This window comes from Eretmochelys imbricata, chromosome 7 (genome assembly GCF_965152235.1).
Source record: "Eretmochelys imbricata isolate rEreImb1 chromosome 7, rEreImb1.hap1, whole genome shotgun sequence".
NCBI classification, from domain to species: Eukaryota; Metazoa; Chordata; order Testudines; family Cheloniidae; genus Eretmochelys; species Eretmochelys imbricata.
Window position 1 is genome coordinate 97,921,381 of NC_135578.1, and position 22,937 is coordinate 97,944,317.

Here is a 22,937-nt window from a genome sequence, read left to right on the forward strand (position 1 = left end):
TAATGCTGGTGGGAAAAGAGTAGATTAACAGCTCTGGAGGCTGCAAGTTCTCAGGCATTGGCTGTGTGAGCATTATTTCTTTTAGTAAATGCATGCCCCAGCTAGATTGCCAGGTGAGGTCCATGTCTTAAAGCTCTAATCAGCTGAAAATATCCAGGTCCTTTTGGCATGTGCAAGTTTGAGAAGTCAGGGAATACCATCTAGGAGTTGGGCCGACCTCCAATAGTAATGGAGAATGCCTCTACTGCTACTTCAAGAAGCTATAAAGCTCCCCAGGGAGGAAAACTCATGTGAATGTGAGCTGATTTCCACACACCATAGTTACCTATGAAGTGCTGATGGATCCATTACCGACCCATTCCCTTCACTGAGGCTGTGTAGCTTTACAGGTGGTGGAATTTACTACAGTGGCTGCACAAATCCCTTTGCTCTTGCAGGCTAGAGAGGGGAAGAAGGATGGGCCCTGTCAGGCATCTCTCTATTTTCAAAATCCCTTTGAAGGTGATGGTTGGGTATTGGGACAATCAGTGCATAGGGGCATTCTGTGGGATTCCTTATCCCTGGTAGGTACAGAGAGATTGTGGAGTAAAGCTCCTGTTCCAGTCATTGGTGATGGTGGGAGCCCCTACCCATGGTGTTGTAGAGGCCCCAGTTGAAGGGGGCAGCTTGAGTCAAGGGAGGAGGCTTCCACTTTCTTTCTATAAATTGCTATATTTGGGACTGGGGAGGAATTATTAATCTAATGGGCCCATAGCCCAGGTTGACTACAAAAAACATTTGAGAAGCATACTCTTCCGCTCCCCCCCACCCATTTCTGCTCAAATATGGTCTGCTTTTACGTGTTCTCTCTGATTGTGATTTAATATAAGGATGAAGATTTCTAAACAAGAAATAGCAAGTTAAGGCTACAACTTTGCTGTTAACCCATTGCCACTTCAGTTGTAATTCACTCAGTTTTTCACACCCCCCCCCCAGGAAATAGTGATCAGATAAGCTTGTTTCCACTAGGATTGTTTGGCCCCTTATTTAAAGTTGAGCTATTCGTCAGAGCGTCCATTTAATCTATAGTGGGATTTTAAGCTCTAGTGAGAAAGGTTCTATTTTCATCCTCATACTTCAAGGTTTATGCCAATCTTTAACTGTTGGGAGTTAAGAGGAAATTTCCCCTGGAAACAGTTTATTCCACACCCTATTGCAGAGTTTCCTGCCTCTAACTCTTGAAAAACCTGGTATGGGCCACTGTTAGTGACAGGACACTGGATTAGGCAGGCCTTGGTTTGATCCAGCCTTGCAATTCCTATGTTCCTAAATCCAAAATAGTAACCAACATTAATAGGGGATTTCTTAAAAGTAAATCTCTGTGTAAATTGGTGAGCTCACTTCTGGTTCCTCCTTGTGGCTGAGTGTGGCGTGGCAGCTCTCTGTCCACTGGGGTCTGCTGCTGCTGGTTGCTCCACCACTGTGGTGGTCTGCATCTTCTTGTGACTTGGCCCTCCCTCCAAGTCACTTCAAAAGTCTCTCCTCTTCCAGGGTAGTCCATAAACAAAAAGCAAGGGGAGCTAACACAAATAAACTGAGTTGGTAAGCAAGAGCAAGGAATGGCTCCCTCTCATTTTCACTGGGTATATCTGTGGGTATGTTTACACAGCCTGCAGCAGCAAGTCTTAGAGCCTGTGTCAACAGATGTGTGCTTGCTCAAGGACTCTGAAAATGGCCATGTAGACACTGTGGCTCAAGTTTTGAAGTCCAAGCCCCTCCCTAAGTTTCAGAGCCCTAGCCTGACCATCTACACTGCTATTTTTGGTGTCCCAGTGCAAGCCTGGGTCTGTCGATGTGGTCTCTGAGACTCGCTGCATAGCTATAACCTATGAGACCTGATCTTGCTCCCTTTGAAGTCAATAGGAATTTTGCCATTGATGTCTAGGGGAACTGGATTTGGGCCATTACTCTTAGCCAAGATCGTATCTGTGCTATTCAAAGGGCCTCCTTCAAGTGCATAGGAATCACTGAGGCCTTGTTTTGTCTTCCTGTTCCAGGATTAGCCACATTAATTGGGAAAGGTGAGTGCATAACCATTAATATTTACACTCTCAAATCTGGCTTAAATCATCTTACTCATTTCTTTGAAGCAAAGTGAGTTGGTCATGTTAATGGTCAGAATTAAATAAATTAGATCAAGTGATACCATCAGTTACAATCCTATAATTTTATTGATGGAGGGCAGAGTATGGTGCAATACATATAGATGCCAGAGATGCCTTAGAGATTTAAAAAACTCATTACTACTGTTGATTTCACATTCTATACTTTCTGATAAAGCCTTCATGGTTGACTTTAGTTGAAATGTTCTCTTTAACCTAACCTTAGTTTCATTCCACTAAGAAAGAATTACTGTGGCTGAACTGATCAAGAGAGTCATGCAGATGTCTGATTATTATGATTTGTTTTCCTTTCAAAACCTTTGAACGCAATGGACACTGCACTGCTCCAGTTTGTGTAACCTCCATTAAATTGTACATATCAAAAAACTTGTAAGTTGGTTGAGTAGCAGCATTCCCCGGGGGCATTAAAATATTGAGCCACCTCTGTCAGAACAGCTCATTCATTTATGCAAGCTAAAACTGTTTTAAGAGTTCATGTCTGTTTTCTCATGAATTACAGGATCAAGAAATGACTGTGCTTAAAATAGCATGTTAGAGCCATCTATTAACAATGCAAATTGCACCAATGGCACCTGAATACAAAAAAGAATTGGTGTTTGTTTTCCAGACATCATAATTATGTTGATATGGTTGTCACACAAAAAGCTGTATTAACTCAGTTACATATAAATAAACTACAAGTTAATTAACAGGATACACACATACACACCCCTCCGCACTAGTCATATCACAGAGAAGGTAGATAAATCAAGGATTCGCTAGTTTTTTGGAGAGTTGTCCACCCTTTGAAATAGAAGACTGTAAGAGGGTGGGCCATCCTAAGCACCCCCACTTGACCCAATATGTCACTTCAGGTGAGCCTCACCTTTCTGTCCCCCAACTGGGTGTCAACCAATCCATTTACACAAATCAAGGCAATGAGAAGCCAAACCAAGCTACTCAAAAGAAGTGGGCCTACTTTAATGAAGCCCCAAGAAAGGATGAAATGTAATAACAAATCAAAGGCCCTTACCTCAGGATCCTGGTTCTAATCTGTCAAACTAGAAGTCCCAAACAGAGTCTCTGTGCCTGGTACACCTAGCCTCCTGCAGCTGGAGAGGGAGCATCTCCTTCTACAGACTATTCAACTTTTAGCCCTTTCCCCACTGCTCAACTTCCTCTTCCTGTTTAACTAGGTCATCAGGGCAGAGCAGGGAGTCTCCTTAATTGTACCCAGACTGATCTGTTTGTGAGCCCCAGGCTAACCCTTAAAGGGGGAGTACACTCCTTCACAAAAAGCTTATTTGATTTTAGTTCTGTGTGTATCTTGCTTTTACGATATCTTTTGAGGGATAATATTATGTGACGAGCATATAGAATATATCTTGCTATATTTATGTACAATGGCCAGTACAATAGGCCCCTCATCTCTGGGCATGGCCATAATATAAATCATAACAACAACAAATTCCTTTTTGGTTTTTATACCTCCCCCATCATGGTGGTAGCTCCAGAAAATTAGCATGTCAAGATAATCTTTATTTTTGCGGGCCTAGGGCCTATGCCTAACCCACTGAAGTCAATAGTAGTTTTGCAGTTGACGTCAGTGGGTGCAGGACAGAACTCCTTCTGTTAAAGACACAGCCATTTTACAAAGACAATGTAAGTAACCTTCTAGATAACTCAAAATTGTCCTGTATGAACTACAGACATATGAATCTACTTTGCTATCAGTGTTTGGCAGCACTGTGGTAATTGTTATTACTGCAACCCAGTTTGTTCATGAGATATTTGTTCCAATTTTCTTCAGGGTTCTGTGTGTTGCAACTTGCCACTGCAGAGATGGTTGGTTTTATTAGACAGAGTCCCTGAAATATTGTCGTTATTTTATTCACAGCTTTACTGAATTTATAGTAAATACCTAAAGAAATGGGAATCAAGCAAATCAAATTTAGTTTTTAAATGCAGAAAAAAACACCTTCCTTCAATGCATTCATTTCAGCTCAGATAAGAAAATATGTCTCAAAGGTTGCTCACAGTCACAAAAGTAACCATATAAAATGGCATCTCTATTCTGTGTATCATTGTTATACTATACACTGTTTGATTAATTTACTGTAAATCCAAAATATTTCACATGCCTAGCTCTGCAGATTCAATAGAGCAATGGCAGAGAAAGGTGGATTCTAATCTGGGTTGTACATGATTGACAACATTTTTATCTAAATGCTGATATTTATTACTTGCAATAGTGAAAGTGGCAGAAAGAACGCAGGTTGATTTTTCACATTCCAGGATTTGCCATGATGGCAAGTAGTAAAAACATCTTTTGACTTACAGATGAGCCAGCTGGATCTGAAGTTACTGAAAGCATAAATTTGGAACTTGAGGCAGCCTCTTCAACAGTTATTTTCTCACTAGTTTCACACTTAAAACCCTTAGCTAACTTATAATTAAGGATACTGAACTTGTTTGGAAAAACATAACAAAGATTCTAATTCACATGCTAAATCTCATACTAAACACAAACTATATTCAGTAGACCAATTCATTAATGTAAATATTTTAGCAAGAGAAATTGTGCTCCAACCCCAAGCAGGACTCCTTTCTTTTTATGCTCAGTAGCTCTGGCAGTCTCTGTAGGACCAACTGTTCTCACTAAACCCCTGATGTTCCAACCCTTCACACAGGACTGTTAGACCCCAGCAGAAAGAATGTTGGATGCAAGAACCTAAGCCTGACTAGACTGCCACCAATGTAACTTTGTTATTATTAATTTGCATTATGGTAAGACCTATAGACCCTAACTGATATCAAGGCCCCCTTGTGTTAGGTGCTGTACAAACACATACCAAGAGGCAATCCCTACCACAAATCACTTAGGGTGGGATCCACAAAAGCATTTAGATGTTGCAGTCCTGAGTATCATGGCACCTAAGTTGGAAAAATCACTCACTGGAACGACACTGTGAGACACAAAGCTGTTATGCACCTAAACTCCCTATACAACACGTGGGAAGAGATAAGTGGCTTAGCATGATGGGTTTTGTGGATTGCATTTTAGGGAGCGAACTGCCTAAGCTATCCAATGGGAGATAAGAAGAGAGGGGTGTGTGCTAAGCTCTGCCCCTTTCTTGGGATAGATGCCTCAGTCTGAGCTGCTGGGAGGTGCCTAGCTCTTCTTAGTGATCCACAAATGGGAACCTCTCTTCTGGAGTCAGTGCTTTTCTTGTGGGAATGAGTTAGGCACCTGCTTTTTGCCACATAAAACAGTTGCTGGTAGGGCATAACCCTTTAGCCAAGTGCTTCGACCACTTACCTTGGATGTGGGAGATGCAGGTTCAATTCCCCCCTCTCGGTCAGAGAGGGGGAAAGGATTTAAATAGGGGGCCTTCAACCTCTCAGAGTACTCTAACCACAGAGCTGTGGGATATTCTGATATGCATCTCCCTCAGTCTTTCTTGTTGAAGCTGTTTCACTGTGGATAAATGAAGAAAGAGTGATTGGAGCAGGGGTATTGGATGCTGGGTCTCCTTGTGGAAAGGAATATTGCCTAATACTCCTAAGTGGCAAGGCCAGGAGCTGTGAAGCAGGGGGAAGGTGTAAAGTGGGGGAAAAGCAGGGACTCTCTGGGTCTTAGAAGATCATGCAAAATATTGTTTAAAATGCTTTTTTATAAATGTAGAGCTACTGAAAGTTATTTTTAAACCAGTTTCAGCTGTGCCATTATTCTCCACCCTGCTATTACTGTTGTGGTTGCCTACTATCCTGCCCTCCCCCATGCCAGAGCATCTTGGAAGACTTGCCTTTCTGTTATGCAACATCAACTGCCAGTCATGTTGCACTATGTTATGAATTACCGCCTTTCAATCATGATGTCCCAGTAGTTGTCAATTAGCTGTGATGTTTCACTATCTGTGTGCTGTTCGGCCCACAGGAAGGGGGTGGTAGGAGTATTTTTACTTCACAGTTCCCATGTGATGAATGCATTAGGCTACAGCTGGTCACGTGACAGACTTTAACAATGTTCAATGTTACCAGGCAGTCAGAGCCAAGCAATTGCTGGTTTCTAACTAGAAGTGCATGCCTTTGAGCTCGGCTGTTGGAGCACTCACCTAGGGACTCAAGTTGTTGTCTCACTAGAAATGTTAATTGATCCATTAATTGGTATCCATGCTTGTTTATTTAGAAAGATATGTCTGGAAATGGCTCCTCCTCATACAAAGTATATGCTACAGAAGAAATGCAAAGCTGAAGAGCTTTGTTGATGAAGTTGTGGAGTCAAGAGAGGCAGATATTGGTAGACTCTCACTTCACTCATCAGTTCCATCTGTAAAAAGTATCTATAGAAATGTGATGTACTCACAAAAATCTTCCAACCACACAGCAAATTCAGCCAGGGGATGCAGTGTTCCTCTAACAACTAGTGAGGTACACTTACAGTTTAGAGCCACTACATGACAGACACCGTCAACTGAAAGCCAAATTAGACCATACATTTTCAAATTGGTTGAAAGATCTGCCAGAAAATAGATGGCATCACATTGCTCATGTTCATTCAGGTCTAAATCCTCAAAGGCATTTACACACAAACTGCTCTTTGGGGTAAATTCTGCTTTCAGTTACACTAACATAAATGCACAGTGACTCCACGGAGCTTGAAGTCCGTGCCTTTCCTCATTTTGACATCATTGGAGTTAACTGCAGATTTGTCAATACACCAATATAAATATGTTTAGACCAGCATGTATTGTTTATAATCACATTAGTGAAACTTGTGCAAGTCACAAGACTAAGAGTAAAATTCTGCCCTTGGATGATCCCATGTAATACTTTAATCTGTGAGAGTGTATACATGTATCAGAGTTCAAAGTTTTGCCCTTTGAATTTAATACAGAATATATGTATTTAATAAGTATTTAAAAACAGTGATTTTGGCTATTTTTGTTCTCTACCTTGTTTGGATGCTCAGCAAATCTTCACATCTGGATGGCACAGACTTCTATTTTAGAGCTAACAAACGATATGTTGGCCTTATTAGATATTCCACCCTCGTCTGCAGCAGCGAGGATATTTATAGAAGCACTTCTTCATCGCCTGAGAAGATGAATGAAAGCACAGTCAGATTTTTCTCAAACAACAATAAAGCACAGATAAAAAATAGCACATGGTTGACTTCTTTAGGGTTCCATTTAATTAATTAATTAATTATTTTTTAACATGCATGTCAGCAGTGCCCTTTGCCATTGTCGACTCTTGACATTTACACAGCAATAGGGGATGAGTTTTTAAAGCAAACACTTTTGACATATAGATTAGACAATCCATCCAGCTACAGTCTATTTTAGGATCATATCTTACAACTTACATTTATAAAGTGCAATACAATGTTAATGTCTTTTGATCACAGAATATTTCCAGATCATGTAGCTAGGTACATTTTTTTGAACAGTGTCAGAATCACCTAGAAATGGTCGCTCTAATTGCCAGTTCAAGCACCAAGTTAAGGTTAAAGGACAATCATCTACTTTTCTAGAGTTGTTGAGCTTCACTGAGAGAAGATTTGGGAAATTTAGGCCATTCCTCTGATAAGTTCCAAGCAAGCAGATCCTCGCATCTGTGCAGAGCCCTTCTGAAGTCAGTGGAGTTCCATGCAGGTATGGGAAATGACCTGTGCCTCCAGTTTGGAGGACCAGGGTCTTAATCATCACCAGCCCTGATCAGGATAATTAACCTCCCAGAACTGTATACCGAGCTACAGATTATTCTACCCATAGGGTATAAACCATAGTACAACACTTTAAAGAAGGATCAGATCTTTGAAATCAATGGAAATGAGAAGCCTAAATACTTTTGTGAATTGGAGCCCCAGTGTTAACCGATGAAGGGCTAGCTATTTTAAAAATAAGGGACATTTTCCCCTCTTAAATATGATCAGTCATAATATCATCATTGTAAGACTAGTTACCTTATTTCTTCACAATACCTCAGCATTAATTTTCTAAATTAAATATTTAGTTAAACAACAAGACAGATTATAAGAACATAAGAACGGCCATACTGGGTCAGACCCAAGGTCCATCTAGCCCAGTATCCTGTCTTCTGACGGTGGCCAATGCCAGGTGCCCCCAGAGGGAATGGATGGAACAGATAATCATCAAGTGATCAATTCCCTGTCACCCATTCCCAGCTTCTGGCAAACAGAGGTTAGGGACACCATCCCCTGCCCATCCTGGCTCATAGCCATTGATGGACCTTAAGCAGTTAGTATCCCTCTCTATTTTTGTTTTGTTCTTGTTCTTGCAAACAGGTACAGAGCTACTTCCAGATCTCTAACAATTACAGTCAATACATTGTCTCTCTTGTCACTGGATTTAATGTAACTAACTCAGATGCTTATGCTCAAATAAATTGGTTAGTCTCTAAGGTGCCACAAGTACTCCTTTTCTTTTCTCAGAAAAGAGTTCTTCACTCTTAACATTGCTAATTTGCCTCTCTTAATTAGCACGGAGGTTCCCCTGGGTATCCTTAGTCAGATACTGTGTCAGTGCCCTTCCAAAAAGTAAACAGCACTGACTTTAACAATGGTTTCTTCTACTCTGAGAGCTTAATGTAAGTCACTTCTTTTTTTACAATTAATAAAAATATGGAGTTCTAAGTCATGCACTCCAATTTGCTGACCTGTTTCAAAGGTTGTGGTTAGCAGTAATCCCTAAACATGATGGGAGGGTAGACTCCAAGTCCAAATCACTTTTCTTTTTTCACATTGCAAGGTGCTCCAAGAGAAATGTGAAACAGCAGTGAGGTCTGCTGGTATGTAGAATCTAAACTCTATGTACAAAGCAGGTGTACAAAATAAAATGTCAAAACTATACCTGCTCCATTCATTTCCCTGACCTCTCATGCCAGACTGCAATCTTCTCGTTCTTTAAAGTGGCTGCTGATAGCCCTCTCAACCATGAAAAAATGTAAAAATATTTATTATAGCATCTCTAGAGATACAGGCAGCCAAATCCACCCAGACACACTGACTCAAAATTTTTCATTGTGTATTCCTTTCCTTAATAATGAATCCAATATATCTTTCCCCTTGCTAGGGTGTAATAGTCCAGGTAAACACCAAATCTTTCTGGTATTCAAGCTACTTTCGCTCCCTCCTCTGTCTGATCTTTCCTCTACCAGGCTACCAAAGCTCTCTTTTCTTCTTTTACACCGAGTAGCTAGGCCTGATGAGCTACAGAGCCCAGCAGCATGTTCTTCACACTCTTCAATCCTTCTATGGCCCTCCACAATTGAGAAGGAAACTGAAGGTTGAACAGGGGTCACCCAGGAAGATCCAACCACCCAGGTCTCTCACAGGCGCTTGTTGGGTATGTGATAGGTCAAGTAGAAATGTACCTATGAGATTGTTTTGCACGGCACTTCGACACTTCCATAGTTTTGTTTCCTAAAATGCAGTATGCACCATGTTTAAAGCTTACTACAGAAGTAAACCTATAAGCAGCAACTTTATGTAGGCTCAAAACTCAAGATGAACATGGCTAAAACAGAACTCCTAATTTTCCCCCCTTGAAGCTCTCCCTGCAGCTACTTTTCTCAATCTCCATGGATAACACCACCATTGTGTGTGTCACTGTGACAGTTTGTGCCCGTGTATTCATTCCTTGCACACTAATGTGATAATCTTTGTACAAAGTATGCCTTGTGAGGTATCATTTGAAAACTAATCTGCTGGTTCTGATAAAATGTATGTCTGCATATAAAGTTATAAGATTCCATGGCATGGTATTCTAAGACATGTTCCAAGTCTGAGGAGTGGCCTAATCAGTTCCTCAGAGATAAATGGCAAGCTGACACCTCAGTCAGGTGTAAACAAGGCCAAATGGGCCATCACCTGCTAGGTGGCTATATACTAGCAGGAAAAGGTACATGGGTGAAAAATTTACATTATAGCTAAGAAACAGCATAGAGTTCGTCTCCCGGGAGACTGCCAGGAGCTCTGCTCCCAGCTGGAGAAGCTTTTCAAAGGAGGGAGAGGACCATAAAAAGAAAGGAGAGAGACCCCAAAGGATCCCTCCCTTTCTTTCTGCCCATGGCATTCATGACACCTGAAGAATAAAGGAAGCGTTGTTGAACTGGGGAAGGGATCCTAACTGAAAGAAGTTCAGCCAGTAGAACTGCTGAAACATGGGGTGAGAGGAATTTTGCTTTGAACTTACCCTAGTTTAAGTTAGGCATTAATTGTGTTTTACCTTTATTTTTGTTGTAACCAATTCTGATTTTTATGCCTCATTAATTGTGTTCATTTGAAATCTCTTTCTTTGTAGTTAATGAACTTCTTTTGTTTTATCTAATCCAGTGTGCTTGAATTGGAGTATTTGGGAAACTCCATTTGGGATAACAGGATTTGTGCATATAATTTCTATTAAAATGACAGACTTTTTATGAGCAGGAGAAGATTGGGTAGTACAAGACACACATTTATGGGGGGAAATCTGGCACTGGGAATACGCTGGTGTTACCATGCAGTGTGATTCAAGAGAGGCTGGCTTGCACCACTCATATAATATAGCTGGGAGTGAGTTACATGCTGGAGACTGTGTGAGCAGACTAGAAGTAGTGGCTCCAGCAGCAAAGCAGTGAAAAGGATGCTCCAGGTAAGATGGCTGATGTGACACAACTATTCATCAGTCTAGATTTTACCCTGGGTATGTCACAGTCACTGTAAGCCGTACCCTGGGCATCATCTTCAACTTGGACCTCTCTCTATGTCCTCATATCCAGGTTATATCTAAATCTTGCTGATTTTTCAAATATCATCGCTGAGATCCTGCTTTTCTTATCCACACAATTAAAACTCTTATCCAGGCTCTAATCCTCTTGTGTATCAGTTACTGCAGCATCTTTCTGTATGGTCTTAACAAATGCAGTCGGGCCTCACTCAGATCCATTCAGAATGCTGCTGTAAAGATCATTCCCCTAGCCCATTGCTTTCATCACTGGCTCCCCCATCTCTATTGCATCAAATATAAGCTGCTAGTGTTCACTTTCAAGGCCTTCACAGCCAATCCCCACCTTACCTATTGTCTCTCATTCTCTATAGGGCTGTCAATGCTCATGTCAGATTGGCCCATGATACGATCTCTATGGTCCACTTGTTAAATTTTCAAACAAGCACCTTTGTGCTGTCTCTCATGCTTCTGCTCTCATTGGGAGGCATTCACCATAAACATCCACCAGGCTACCTCATTATCGACCTTCAAATCCTTCCTCAAAACTCTTCTTTGCCATGAGGCTACAAAAAAACTAGATAACATTTAGATTACTGATGTGCAGAGACCACAACCTATCATGCTGACCAGTATTATCTTACTGTTTCCTTGTCCCCCCCCCCATCTGTCTGTATCCATCTGTTGTCTATTTTCTTACACTGTAAGCTCCTTGAGGCCGGGACTGTCTCTTTCTTCTGTTGTACAGTGCCTAGCACAATACGGTCCTCATCCTTGATTAGGTGCTGTAGTAATACACATAATAAATAATAGTAATGCCATCCAGCCCCCTATAACAGGGTAGTCAATTATTTTGTATCAAGGTCCAAATTTCTTGGTCAAGGTATAGTCAAGGTCCAGACTCCATAAAATAAATAAAATAACAATGATGATAATAATAAGGTAAATAAAAATATTTTGGGGTCCATTTAAAAGCAGTCCAGATTTGTCCCTCCATCTGCCTATTGACTTCCCCTGTCCTATACCATGTATCTGACCAATGTAAATCTCTTCTTCCTACAAATGCTTCTCAGAAAGATAATGCGAGACTGAAATAGCACCAGCAGAAGGATACACCCATAGGAAGCTGAATTAAACTAGATCATTTCACCTGGTTATCTGAACAGATCACAAATTTGCATTCAGATTCTGGCATCCATGTCCAGTCACATTCTTAAATGGTATTTTGATCTGAAATGTTTCCTGACATTGTTTAACATTGTAAGGCCAGTGTCAGTTGTATACTTATACAACCGTGTATGTGTATTCCACAGAGCATCTCTTTAACAATGATGTATTCATCTGGTCTGCCTTACTTCCATTATCCTTTTCTATAGTGACATGCAGCTCCCTTTGAAGCAGTGGGGTTGTTTGATCCCCCAGAAAGACATCGTGCTATTGGTATTTTCAGTGAAATATCTTCATGTGATATTTCAGATGAGGGACACTGCGGAAAAGAGGAGGAGAAAGGCGAGGGTTTGGGAATAGGGGACTAGAAGGAAACTATGGACATGATTCTGATCTTATCCCAGTGTATATGAGGAGTCTACATATATGACTGCTATCACCATAATATCAGAGTGCCTTTCCAATTACTCACAAAGTTCTCATCCCACTAACTGTGTGGGTTAGGGAAGCATTACCACCATCACCATTTCACACACTGAGAACTGAGTCAGAGAGATTAAGGCCCAACCCTTCAAAGGATTATGCAGAAAAATTGGGAAGGGAAAAGGGGGGTGGGGGAGGGGGGGAACTAGGAGAGAAGGGTGGTGAGCGAGATGGGATTCCCTTCCTTCTGTGGACTGGCTTTCTATTCACTTCTGACCTCAGATCTCATTTCATTTACCTTCATCCTCCCCTATTCTCTTCTGTTTCATCATTCTTTCCTTCCCGTTCCTGTAAAAGAGCTGCAGGCAGGCAAGCAAGTGCATGTTGCTTTGGATCCACTCCCGCTGTTTCTATTTAAGTTGGCTTGTAGAGGAAAGCTCTCTAAGTAATGCAATCAGGTCAAGTGCATCTTTTCTTTGATGTACACATCCTCTGCCAACTTGTATATGGTACAGCATGAGTTTGCTCTTGAATCTCTCTCCTGCATGGCAGAGATGTGCTGCGAGATCCAAAGCACTAACCCAGGGAAACTGCTGCTTGGATCAAATGTACCAGTCTACGAGTCTGCAACTTCAATTCTGGAGTCTTAAGGGATATTCATTTTTGTGATTAAACATGTGAGGACATTGTCCAAAATGTGTATAGCTTTTAAAAGTAACAGCTACCTAAGCTTTTGAAGCATCTTCTGTGAAAACATGTTTGTGCATTAGCAGCATCAGATGTTGTCAGCACTTCTCTGGAAACAGTGTTTGTTTGTTAACCAGTTAGAGCCAGAACAAAATATTTGTTTATATGGGTGCCACAAAAATGACTATTTTCAATTTTAAGGTGAACCAAAAGAATCCAGTATTTTAAGCTCTTTTCTGTAATACTGTTGGATGTGCAATCATACAAAGGTACATCTTGAATGTCTTCTGGTATACATGGGAGCAAGAAAACATAATCCTGCACTTTTCTTCTGGAGGGACCATTTTGCCTTGGGTCTCTGTGTGGCAGCTAGAGAGATGAAGTTGGATCTGCTGAGAGTCCTTGTTTATACTGCGAAATAGTTGGGAGGCAAAGCCTTCTCTTTCAAGCGAGCTCTGGCTTGCTCTTCCATATCTATTTGCCAGCATATATCTGGGACACACCTTTAGGGTGAGACTGTTGTTTCTGTGACAGTCAGAGTCCAGACACCCCAAAGGGAGAGTAGGGGTTTTGAACCCAAACAAATAAGCAACTGAATCAACTGTTTGTATAGAATGTTGTTGTGTATAAATATATGTCTTTTATGAAAGCTTGTATGTTCTGAACTTGATGGTCCGTGAAATTTAAACTTTTGTGTGCTTTTACCCTGTTCTATACAGATTTCACAAGGGAGACCAGCATTTCTCAAATTGGGTATCCTGACCCAAAAGGGAGTTGTAGGGGGGCACAACATTATTTTAGGGGGGTCACGGTATTGCCACCCTCGCTTCTGTGCTGCCTTCAGAGGTGAGTGGTCGGAGAGAGGTGGCTGTTGGCTGGGCGCCCAGCTCTGAAGGTGGCGCCCTGCCTGCAGAAGTAAGGGGGGCAATACCATACCGTGCCATCCTTATGTCTGCGCTGCTGCTGGCAGCGGCTCTGCCTTGAGAGCTGCCACTCTCCAGCAGCTCAGCTCTGAAGGCAGCACCACCACCAGCAGCAGTGCAGAAGTAAGGATAGCAGTACCGCAATCCCCCCTACAATAACCTTGTGGACCCGCCCCCCCCCCCCCCGTTACTTATTTTGAGTCAGGACCCCTACAATTACAACACTGTGAAATTTCAAATTTAAATAGCTGAAATCATTAAATTTACGATTTTTAAAATCCTATGACCATGAAATTGACAAAAATGGACTATGAATTTGGTAGGATGCCAGACATACGTATACAGGTTAAGAATGTATGCATGTGTATATGAGGAGAACATTATAACTGTATTTATGATGTAACTGCAGCATCACCTCACAACTGGGGGTGACGTAATCAGGTAGGGAGGGACACCTTTACATGAAACGAACGGAAAGCACCTAGCGTGTACAATCTAGTGAAAGACAATGGTGGACCATTAAAATTAATGGAAAAAAATTGAAGCACAAAAGAAAACCCCACTCTTGGAAAAATAAGGAAGGAAGGAGTCCCCTACCCGCACCCCCTTCTCTGTAACCATGACTTACCATAGTCTGAGAGAAAGTGTGTGTGTGTGTGTGTGTGTGTGTGAGAGAGAGAGAGGGAAGAGGGTTTGAAGTGAAGGCTATCCCGAAACGGAGGACAGCATCTAAGCAGGGTGCTATCCATGAAACACTGGATCCCCTCTAGGACAGAGGGCATGCTGGGAAACTGTTCAGAGGCCACAGATAACTTATATTAGAAAAGAGAATTTAGCTAGTATAGAAGTGTAAAGCCTGAGATTGTATCTTTAGGCTTATTTGCTGTCTAACATGTATGCATTTGCTTTCCCTTACTATTTCATCTTTGAATTTGCTTTTTAAAACAAAATGTTTTGTTTGTTTTTACCCCATGCAGGTCTTTGGTGTGCAAATTGTGTGGAATGTATATGCCAAAATGAATTGATAATTGGGGGTAGCTTTCACTCCTTCAGGGTGATGAACCAGAGGGGAAAAGCCCAAGTGTCTGGTAGTTAAGAACTCAGGGAGGCAGATTTGTGGGGAGTTAGGATCAGAAGGGCTGGTGACGTCACCCTGCAAGCAGTAAGGGAGGTGGAACCTAGGGTTGAGACCTTTATGCTTGTAAGCTGGATACTTTTGTCAGTGTTCTGAGCCATAGCAGCATATCATGAAGGCACCCAGAGTTACAAGGAAGGCGGTGACAGAATCCCTCACTGGTTTGGGTGATCCCCAAGATGTCAGTTTCCTTTTCAGTTTGTCTTTATTATTGGATTGTTTATTGTTCTCTTGCTATTGGATTTAGCTGGGCTGGTTCCTCTAGCTGTGATAAATTATGCTGTTATTCATTTCTGTCAAGATCCTAGATACCTTAGCCACATATTTCTAAAAATTCAACAAGCCTGATTATCAGTTACTCTATTCCCCTGGATGCAGGAATGGAGTGTTGGTGTGGGTGGAGCAAAGGAACCTTTAAACCACATTTGTATTGCCTGTATTCTGAGGCAGCAGGAGATCTGCCCAGCTCCCAGTGCAAGTTATAGTCTCCAGGCTGCTGTAATTTATGCTCTACTGCTCATGGGAAGCAGGAAATAGCTATGTTTCCTCACTGCCCCCAATGCCACTGGATAGGAGCAGGGCTAGCATAGAGCCCTTACACCTCTACCTTTAGCTGTGCACTGACTGGGGATACCCCCTGCTCATGGAGCATTCTCAGGTGGCCATTTCTGACTCCTTTAAAGCCCCTTTATACTGCCAGAATGGCCAAACAGGTTTTAGTTTAACTGAAAATTAGGCCCCATATAATATTTTGATTCCCTTTTCCCATCTCTTCCTTCAGCCTCTCTTCTTTCTTCTCTTCCATCCCTGTTGCTGTCCATAGTCTGCTTCATTGTTCCAACATTAGTAGAATCATAGACTTTAAGGTCAGAAGGGACCATTATGATCGTCTAGTCTGATCTCCTGCACCACGCAGGCCACAGAATCTCACCCACCCACTCCTGTAACAAACCTCTAACCTATGTCTGAGCTATTGAAGTCCTCAAATCATGGTTTAAAGACTTTGAGGTGCAGAGAATCCTCCAGCAAGTGACCTGTGCCCCACACTGCAGAAGAAGGCGAACAACCCCCAGGGCCTCTGCCAATCTGCCCTGGAGGAAAATTCCTTCCTGACCCCAAATATGGCACCCTGAACATGTGGGCAAGACTCACCAGCCAGACACCCAGGAAAGAATTCTCTGTAGTAACTCAGATCTCACCCCATCTAACATCCCATCACAGGCCACTGGGCATATCTACTACTAATAGTTGAAGATCAATTAATTGCCAAAATTAGGCAATCCCATCATATCATCCCTTCCATAAACTTATCATGCTCAGTCTTGAAGCCAGATATGTCTTTTGCCCCCACTGCTTCACTTGGAAGGCTGTTCCAGAACTTCACTCCTCTGATGGTTAGAAACCTTCATCTAATTTGAAGTCTAAACTTTCTGATGGCCAGTTTATATCCATGTGTTCTTGTGTCCACATTGGTACTGAGCTTAAATAATTCTTCTCCCTCCCTGGTATTTATCCCTCTGATATATTTATAGAGAGCAATCATATCTCCTCTCAGCCTTCTTTTGGTTAGGCTAAACAAGCTAAGCTCTTTGAGTCTCCTTTCATAAGACAGGTTTTCCATTCCTCGGATCATCCTAGTAGCCCTTCTCTTTACCTGTTCCTGTTTGAATTAATCTTTCTTAAACATGGGAGACCAGAACTGCACACAATATTCCAGATGAGGTCTCACCAGTGCCTTGTATAACGGTACTAACACCTCCTTATCGCTACTGGAAATACCTCGCCTGATGCACCCCAAGACCGCCTTAGCTTTTGTCACGGCCATATCACATTGGTGGCTCATAGCCATCCTGTGATCAACCAATACTCCCAGGTCCTTCTCCTCCTCTGTTACTTCCAAGTGATGTGTCCCCAGTTTATAACAAAAATTCTTGTTATTAATCCCTAAATGCATGACCTTGCACTTTTCACTATTAAATTTCATCCTATTACTATTACTTCAGTTTACAAGTTCATCCAGATCTTCCTGTATGATATCCCGGTCCTTCTCTGTATTGGCAATATCTCCCAGCTTTGTGTCATCCACAAACTTTATTAGCACACTCCCACTTTTTGTGCCAAGGTCAGTAATAAAAAGATTAAATAAGATTGGTCCCAAAACCGATCCCTGAGGAACTCCACTAGTAACCTCCTTCCAGTCTGACAGTTCACCTTTCACTGTGACCCGTGGTAGACTCCCCTTTAACCAGTTCCTTATCCACCTTTCAGTTTTCATATTGATCCCCATCTTTTCCAATTTAATGAATAATTCCCCATGTGGAACCGTATCAAATGACTTACTGAAATCTAGGTAAACTAGATCCATTGTGTTTCCTTTGTCTAAAAAATCAGTTACCTTCTCAAAAATGGTCTAAAAAATCTGTTACCTTCTCAAAGGAGATCAGATTGGTTTGACATGATCTACCTTTTGTAAAACCATGTTGTATTTTGTCCCAATTACCATTGACCTCAATGTCCTTAACTACTTTCTCCTTCAAAATTTTTTCCAAGACCTTGCATACTACATTGTCAAACTAACAGGCCTGCAGTTACCCGCATCACTTTTTTTCCCTTTCTTAAAAATAGGAACTATGTTAGCAATTCTCCAGTCATACTGTACAACCCCTGAGTTTACAGATTCATTCAAAATTCTTGCTAATGGGCTTGCAATTTCATATGCCAGTTCCTTTAATATTCTTGGATGAAGATTATCTGGGCCCCCTGATTTAGTCCCATTAAGATGTTCAAGTTTGGCTTCTACCTCGGATGTGGTAATATCTACCTCCATATCCTCATTCCCATTTGTCGTTCTACCATTATCCCTACGCTTCTCATTAGCCTCATTAAAGACTGAGGCAAAGTATTTGTTTAGATATTGGGCCATGCCTAGATTATCCTTAACCTCCACTCCATCCTCAGTGTTTAGCGGTCCCACTTCTTTCTTTGTTTTCTTCTTATTTATATGGCTATAGAACATTTTATTATTGGTTTTAATTCCCTTTGCAAGGTCCAACTCTACATGGCTTTTGGCCTTTCTCACTTTATCCCTACATGTTCTGACCTCAATAAGGTAGCATTCCTTGCTGATCCCTCCCATCTTCCACTCCTTGTAGGCTTTCTGCTTTTTCTTAATCATCTCTCTAAGATGCTTGCTCATCCAGCTTGGTTTACAACTCCTGCCCATGACTTTTTTCCCCTTTCTTGGGATGCAGGCTTCTTCAGTGTATATATACATAAAATCTATTTTGTTTATTTGTTTGACAATTGTTTTAATTATTTATGAAATAACTTCCTAATGTGCTGGAGAATTTTTTGTAATATATTTTGTTTAGTAATGTGGGACACTGATAGTAAAGGGGCACTGTCCAATTGAAATATAGGAATTTAAAAAGTAAGTTAAAAGTAGTTTCAGGTACTCAAAAGTCCCCCTGCCAATTTATGTGGTTTTGCAATCAATTTTTCCTATTAAAACAAAAACAAGAGTGTCTCTCCCTGAATTCAGATAACAGGGGAAATTTACTGTCTGATTTACTATACAGGGAAAACAGTGAAACTCACTATTCACAAAGTGTTGGGAAATGCACAAAGTAAACAAACAAAAAAAGAGAACAATGCTCTTTCAGTTATAGTAACTTCAGATGTTCAAGAAGAAATACAGTATTTATGCTGAATTTAAAGCTCAGAGTGAGCTGCCTTAAAATAGTGGGGATTGCCACATGTCACTATTTTCCAAAAGAAGAGGCTTAGTTTTTGGCTGTCAGTCAGTCCCTGGCTTTATAAGTACCTACTCTCAGGATTTAATTGGTGAGGGAAAAAAAGTAAATCTGCTATTCTAATATGAAAACAATTATGGTGCTCTCTTGTAATGTTATACTTGTGATGACATTGCATTTAATAATTAGTGGGTAATTAGTATATATTTACTAATTATATCTAAAAGTATATATTTAAATATATAATTAAAATCAACAGAATTTATACAGATATTTTGATATTTTTTCCTATTCATTAGGATTTGGATTTTCAAAAGGGCTCAGTGCTAGCCAAAATTTGAATTGTGCAATTGATACCAATGGGAGCAAAGTTAAGCCAATGCTAAGGGCTTTTGAAAATCCCACCCCAAAAGACTTCAGGGACCACAGATTCATTTAACGGGGTGGGGGCTGATGTGGCCAGCTGGGTACACATTGAGTAGCCTTGGTTCAGACACAGGTGTGTAGCACTTTCCCTACTAATGGGTGGAAGTAGCAGATCTGCTGATTCTAGCCATCAGTGGAATGTCACTCTGAATTGTCTACATTTATGCCATTCCTGGTGAAGGCCCCATCTCAGAAAAGATATTATAATTGGAAAAGGTACAGCGATGGGCAAGGCAAGTGATTAGGGGTATGGAACAGCTTTCGTATGAGGACAGATTAAAAAGACTGGACTGTTCATCTTAGAAAAGAGAAAACTAAGGCAGGATATGACAGAGGTCTATAAAATCATGAATGGTGTGAAGAAAGAGAACAGGGAAGTGTTATTCACCCCTTCACATAACACAGGAACCTCTGGTCACCCAATGGGATCAATAGGCAGCAGGTTTAAAACATACATAAGTAAGTACTTCTTCACACAATGCACAGCAATCCTGTGCAACTTGTTGCCAGGGGATGTTGTGAAGGCCAGAGGTATAACAGGCTTAAAAAAAGAATTAGGTGAGTTCATGGAAGATCAATGGCTTTTAGTCAAGATGCAACCTCATGGTCTGGGTGTCCCTACATCTCTTACTGTCAGAAGTTGGGACTGGATGTCAGGAGATGGATCATTGCCTCTGAAGCATCTGACACCGGCCACCCTCAGAACACAGGATATTGGATTAGATGGACCATTGGTCTGACCCACTATGGCCATCCTTATGTTCCAAATTGTGGTTTGCTAGTGTAACACCTTGGCAGGCAGGTAAGCTGAGAGATTGTCACAAGGTCTCCCAAGAATCTTTAATTAAATAAGTGTCCATTAATTAATAGTAATTATCCAGAGAAGAACATTGCTTTTTGGAGAAGTGACCCCCAGCTTCCTAACAACACTTTGCTGTTAAATTTAAAGAATCAAAATTGCTAATTCCTGATGAGTACAAATGTCTAAAAGAAATTAATCTTTATATCCATAGAGAGTTTTCATTATGACAGTGAGGAACCTTTTCATTAGCCTCCTGAGTGCACACTCATGAGAAATCACAGGCCCAGAGTTTGTTATAGGATCTTATTCCTAACTATATATTTGAAGTGCACTCAATCAATTTGCATTTTTCCTGATTTAAAAGCATGTTGGGTTTATTTTCATTTTTGGTAGTATTTTTCTTGCCATTTAAAATCTGCTTTGCACTATTTTCTGTTAGCCTTTATAAGTATTAAAAAAGGGAAATAACTAGAACTATTGTATTAGAATAATGATGATGAAATGAAAGGAAGAAAATCCAGAGATAAAGCTGTCTATCCATCCCTCTCACACTGTTATGACAGGATATTTGCACCCCATATGGTATAGATGGCATCCTGCATATATACAAGGTATGAGGAGTAGCATGTGTTTATATTTCTCTGAGCATCTTTGTACATCATCCCTAATGTTGTTTGTATATAGTTTTTAGTATTCAGTTAAGCAGCAAAGAAGAAAAAGATCAGGGCTAATTTCTTTGGTTTAGAAGCAAATTAATGTACTACAATGTTTTGGCTTCCACCACATTTTGATCATGCCTCTGCTGAGGCTTCAATCTGTAATCTAGATTTTTATTCTTTTCTGTGCCCTCTCAAAATCAGGGCCTTGTGTTTACTATACCTTTATCCTGCTATGTTTACTCAAATAGGACCTAATTCAGTGCCCGCTGAAATCAATGGAAAGACTACCATTGATTCCAATCAGCACTGGCTCAGGCCTTTTGAGAAATACCTTATCCTTCGATTGGCTTTAGAATTCAATGTGGCTGTTCATGCAGTAACATACTACTCACTAGGAACAAGGGCAGCAGATTCAATATCACTTATATTAATTACTTCACTTCCTTTATTCGATGGTTGAAAAACAGAGTCGCGACATGTTAAAAAAAAAAAAAAAGATAGTGAGACCGATTTGGAATTTTTATTTACAACAGTGAGCACTTACTTATTTTAGTAGTTTCATTCACTTCAGTAGCGCTACTCACAAAACTGCTCACATGTGGTGTGTTTGCATGATCATGATTTGGATTTCTGTATAGTGCACCAATCCTGAAGTCTCCCTTTACAAGGCTTTAGCAAGAGCATGCAGGACATCTTATTACATATTTCCCTTCTACCCTTGCAGGATTTTGAATTGTTATAATCTATTAAAAAAACAACCACCCACTCATAGTAGTAGTAAGGGACAGCTGTAGTGATCTTTCCATTCCAAATAGTCAATATTGTATTTGTGGTAGAAAGAGCTAAATAAAAATCTGTCATCCATTATTAAACTGTTCACTTCATAGAAAAGAAGATGTTAGCTCATGCTCTGTGATGTACCTTCAGCACAGACATGTAGATGTCCATTGGAACTTTGCATCTTATGGATCATATTCTAACTCGTGTGTAGAAAAGTCTATGGCAGATTGCATAAAATGGGCAAGTCTTGTTGAATTTTTTTATTTCAGTACAGACTTTATTATTATTTAAGTCAGACTTTATTAAGATGATCACAATTTTTATAGCATGTTGTACAAGGCAAAGTTGGAATAAAATCCTTCTAAATATTGAAATCTAATGGATGATAGACTGTGTGATTCCTAATGGAGGTAACTGAAGTTCTTTAAAAATACTCAGTTCTAAGTGTCCTGTACAATTTAAAATAAAAACTGGGCTGCATAGCAACATTAATTCACTAACTGGACACTGATGAGCTCAGCAAATCATCACCATTGAGCACAGTGGAAGAAGTAATTTCTCTCTCCAAAACTGATTCCCTCCTCCTTAATCCTCCTCACTTGGCAGTCATTGAACCTAATTCTTAGTTGGAATAACTGGGTGAGAGTTCCATGACAGTCAGTCAATTCTATGGAGACATAAATAGTGGTAGAAATTACACACTAGGTGTAAATTAGTAAGGAAAGACGTGTACAGGAAGTGGCTGTATATGGTAAAGTAGTGAAACTTTCACCATTCAGTGGACGTGCAAAATTTAATACATTCCAAGGGAGCTAAGACAGAGTGGGGGCAGCAAGAAAACTCACAGAAGAAAGTGAGTTAAAGCAAGCCATCCATTGTATATTACACTTTCCTTTTGGTTGATTTTCCTTATGCATTCTCCCCTGGGAATATGCGTTACTCTTTTTGCACACTCACAATATGCCAAATCAGTTCAAATAAGTAACTCTGCATCACTTTGTATACTAACTTACAACCTGTTTCTAATCAGCTAATACCCAATGTTTAACTTCGACCACATTTACTTCTCAGCAAAACTTAGTACATTGAGTCAGACCCCTGCATGAAGAGTCCCAGAAAATAATTACCAAACACCCAATTAACAAGTGCTGGGAGAAAAATGTTGGGCCAATTTCTGTTCTTTTACACTGGTGCAACCCCATTGTGTCCTGGAGGGTAGAATATGGCTCAGTAATGCTGTTTTACAAAAGGTCACAGTTGTTAAGGCACTTCTATAGCAATGAAATCTGTTTTAGTATTGTAGTTAGTAAGCA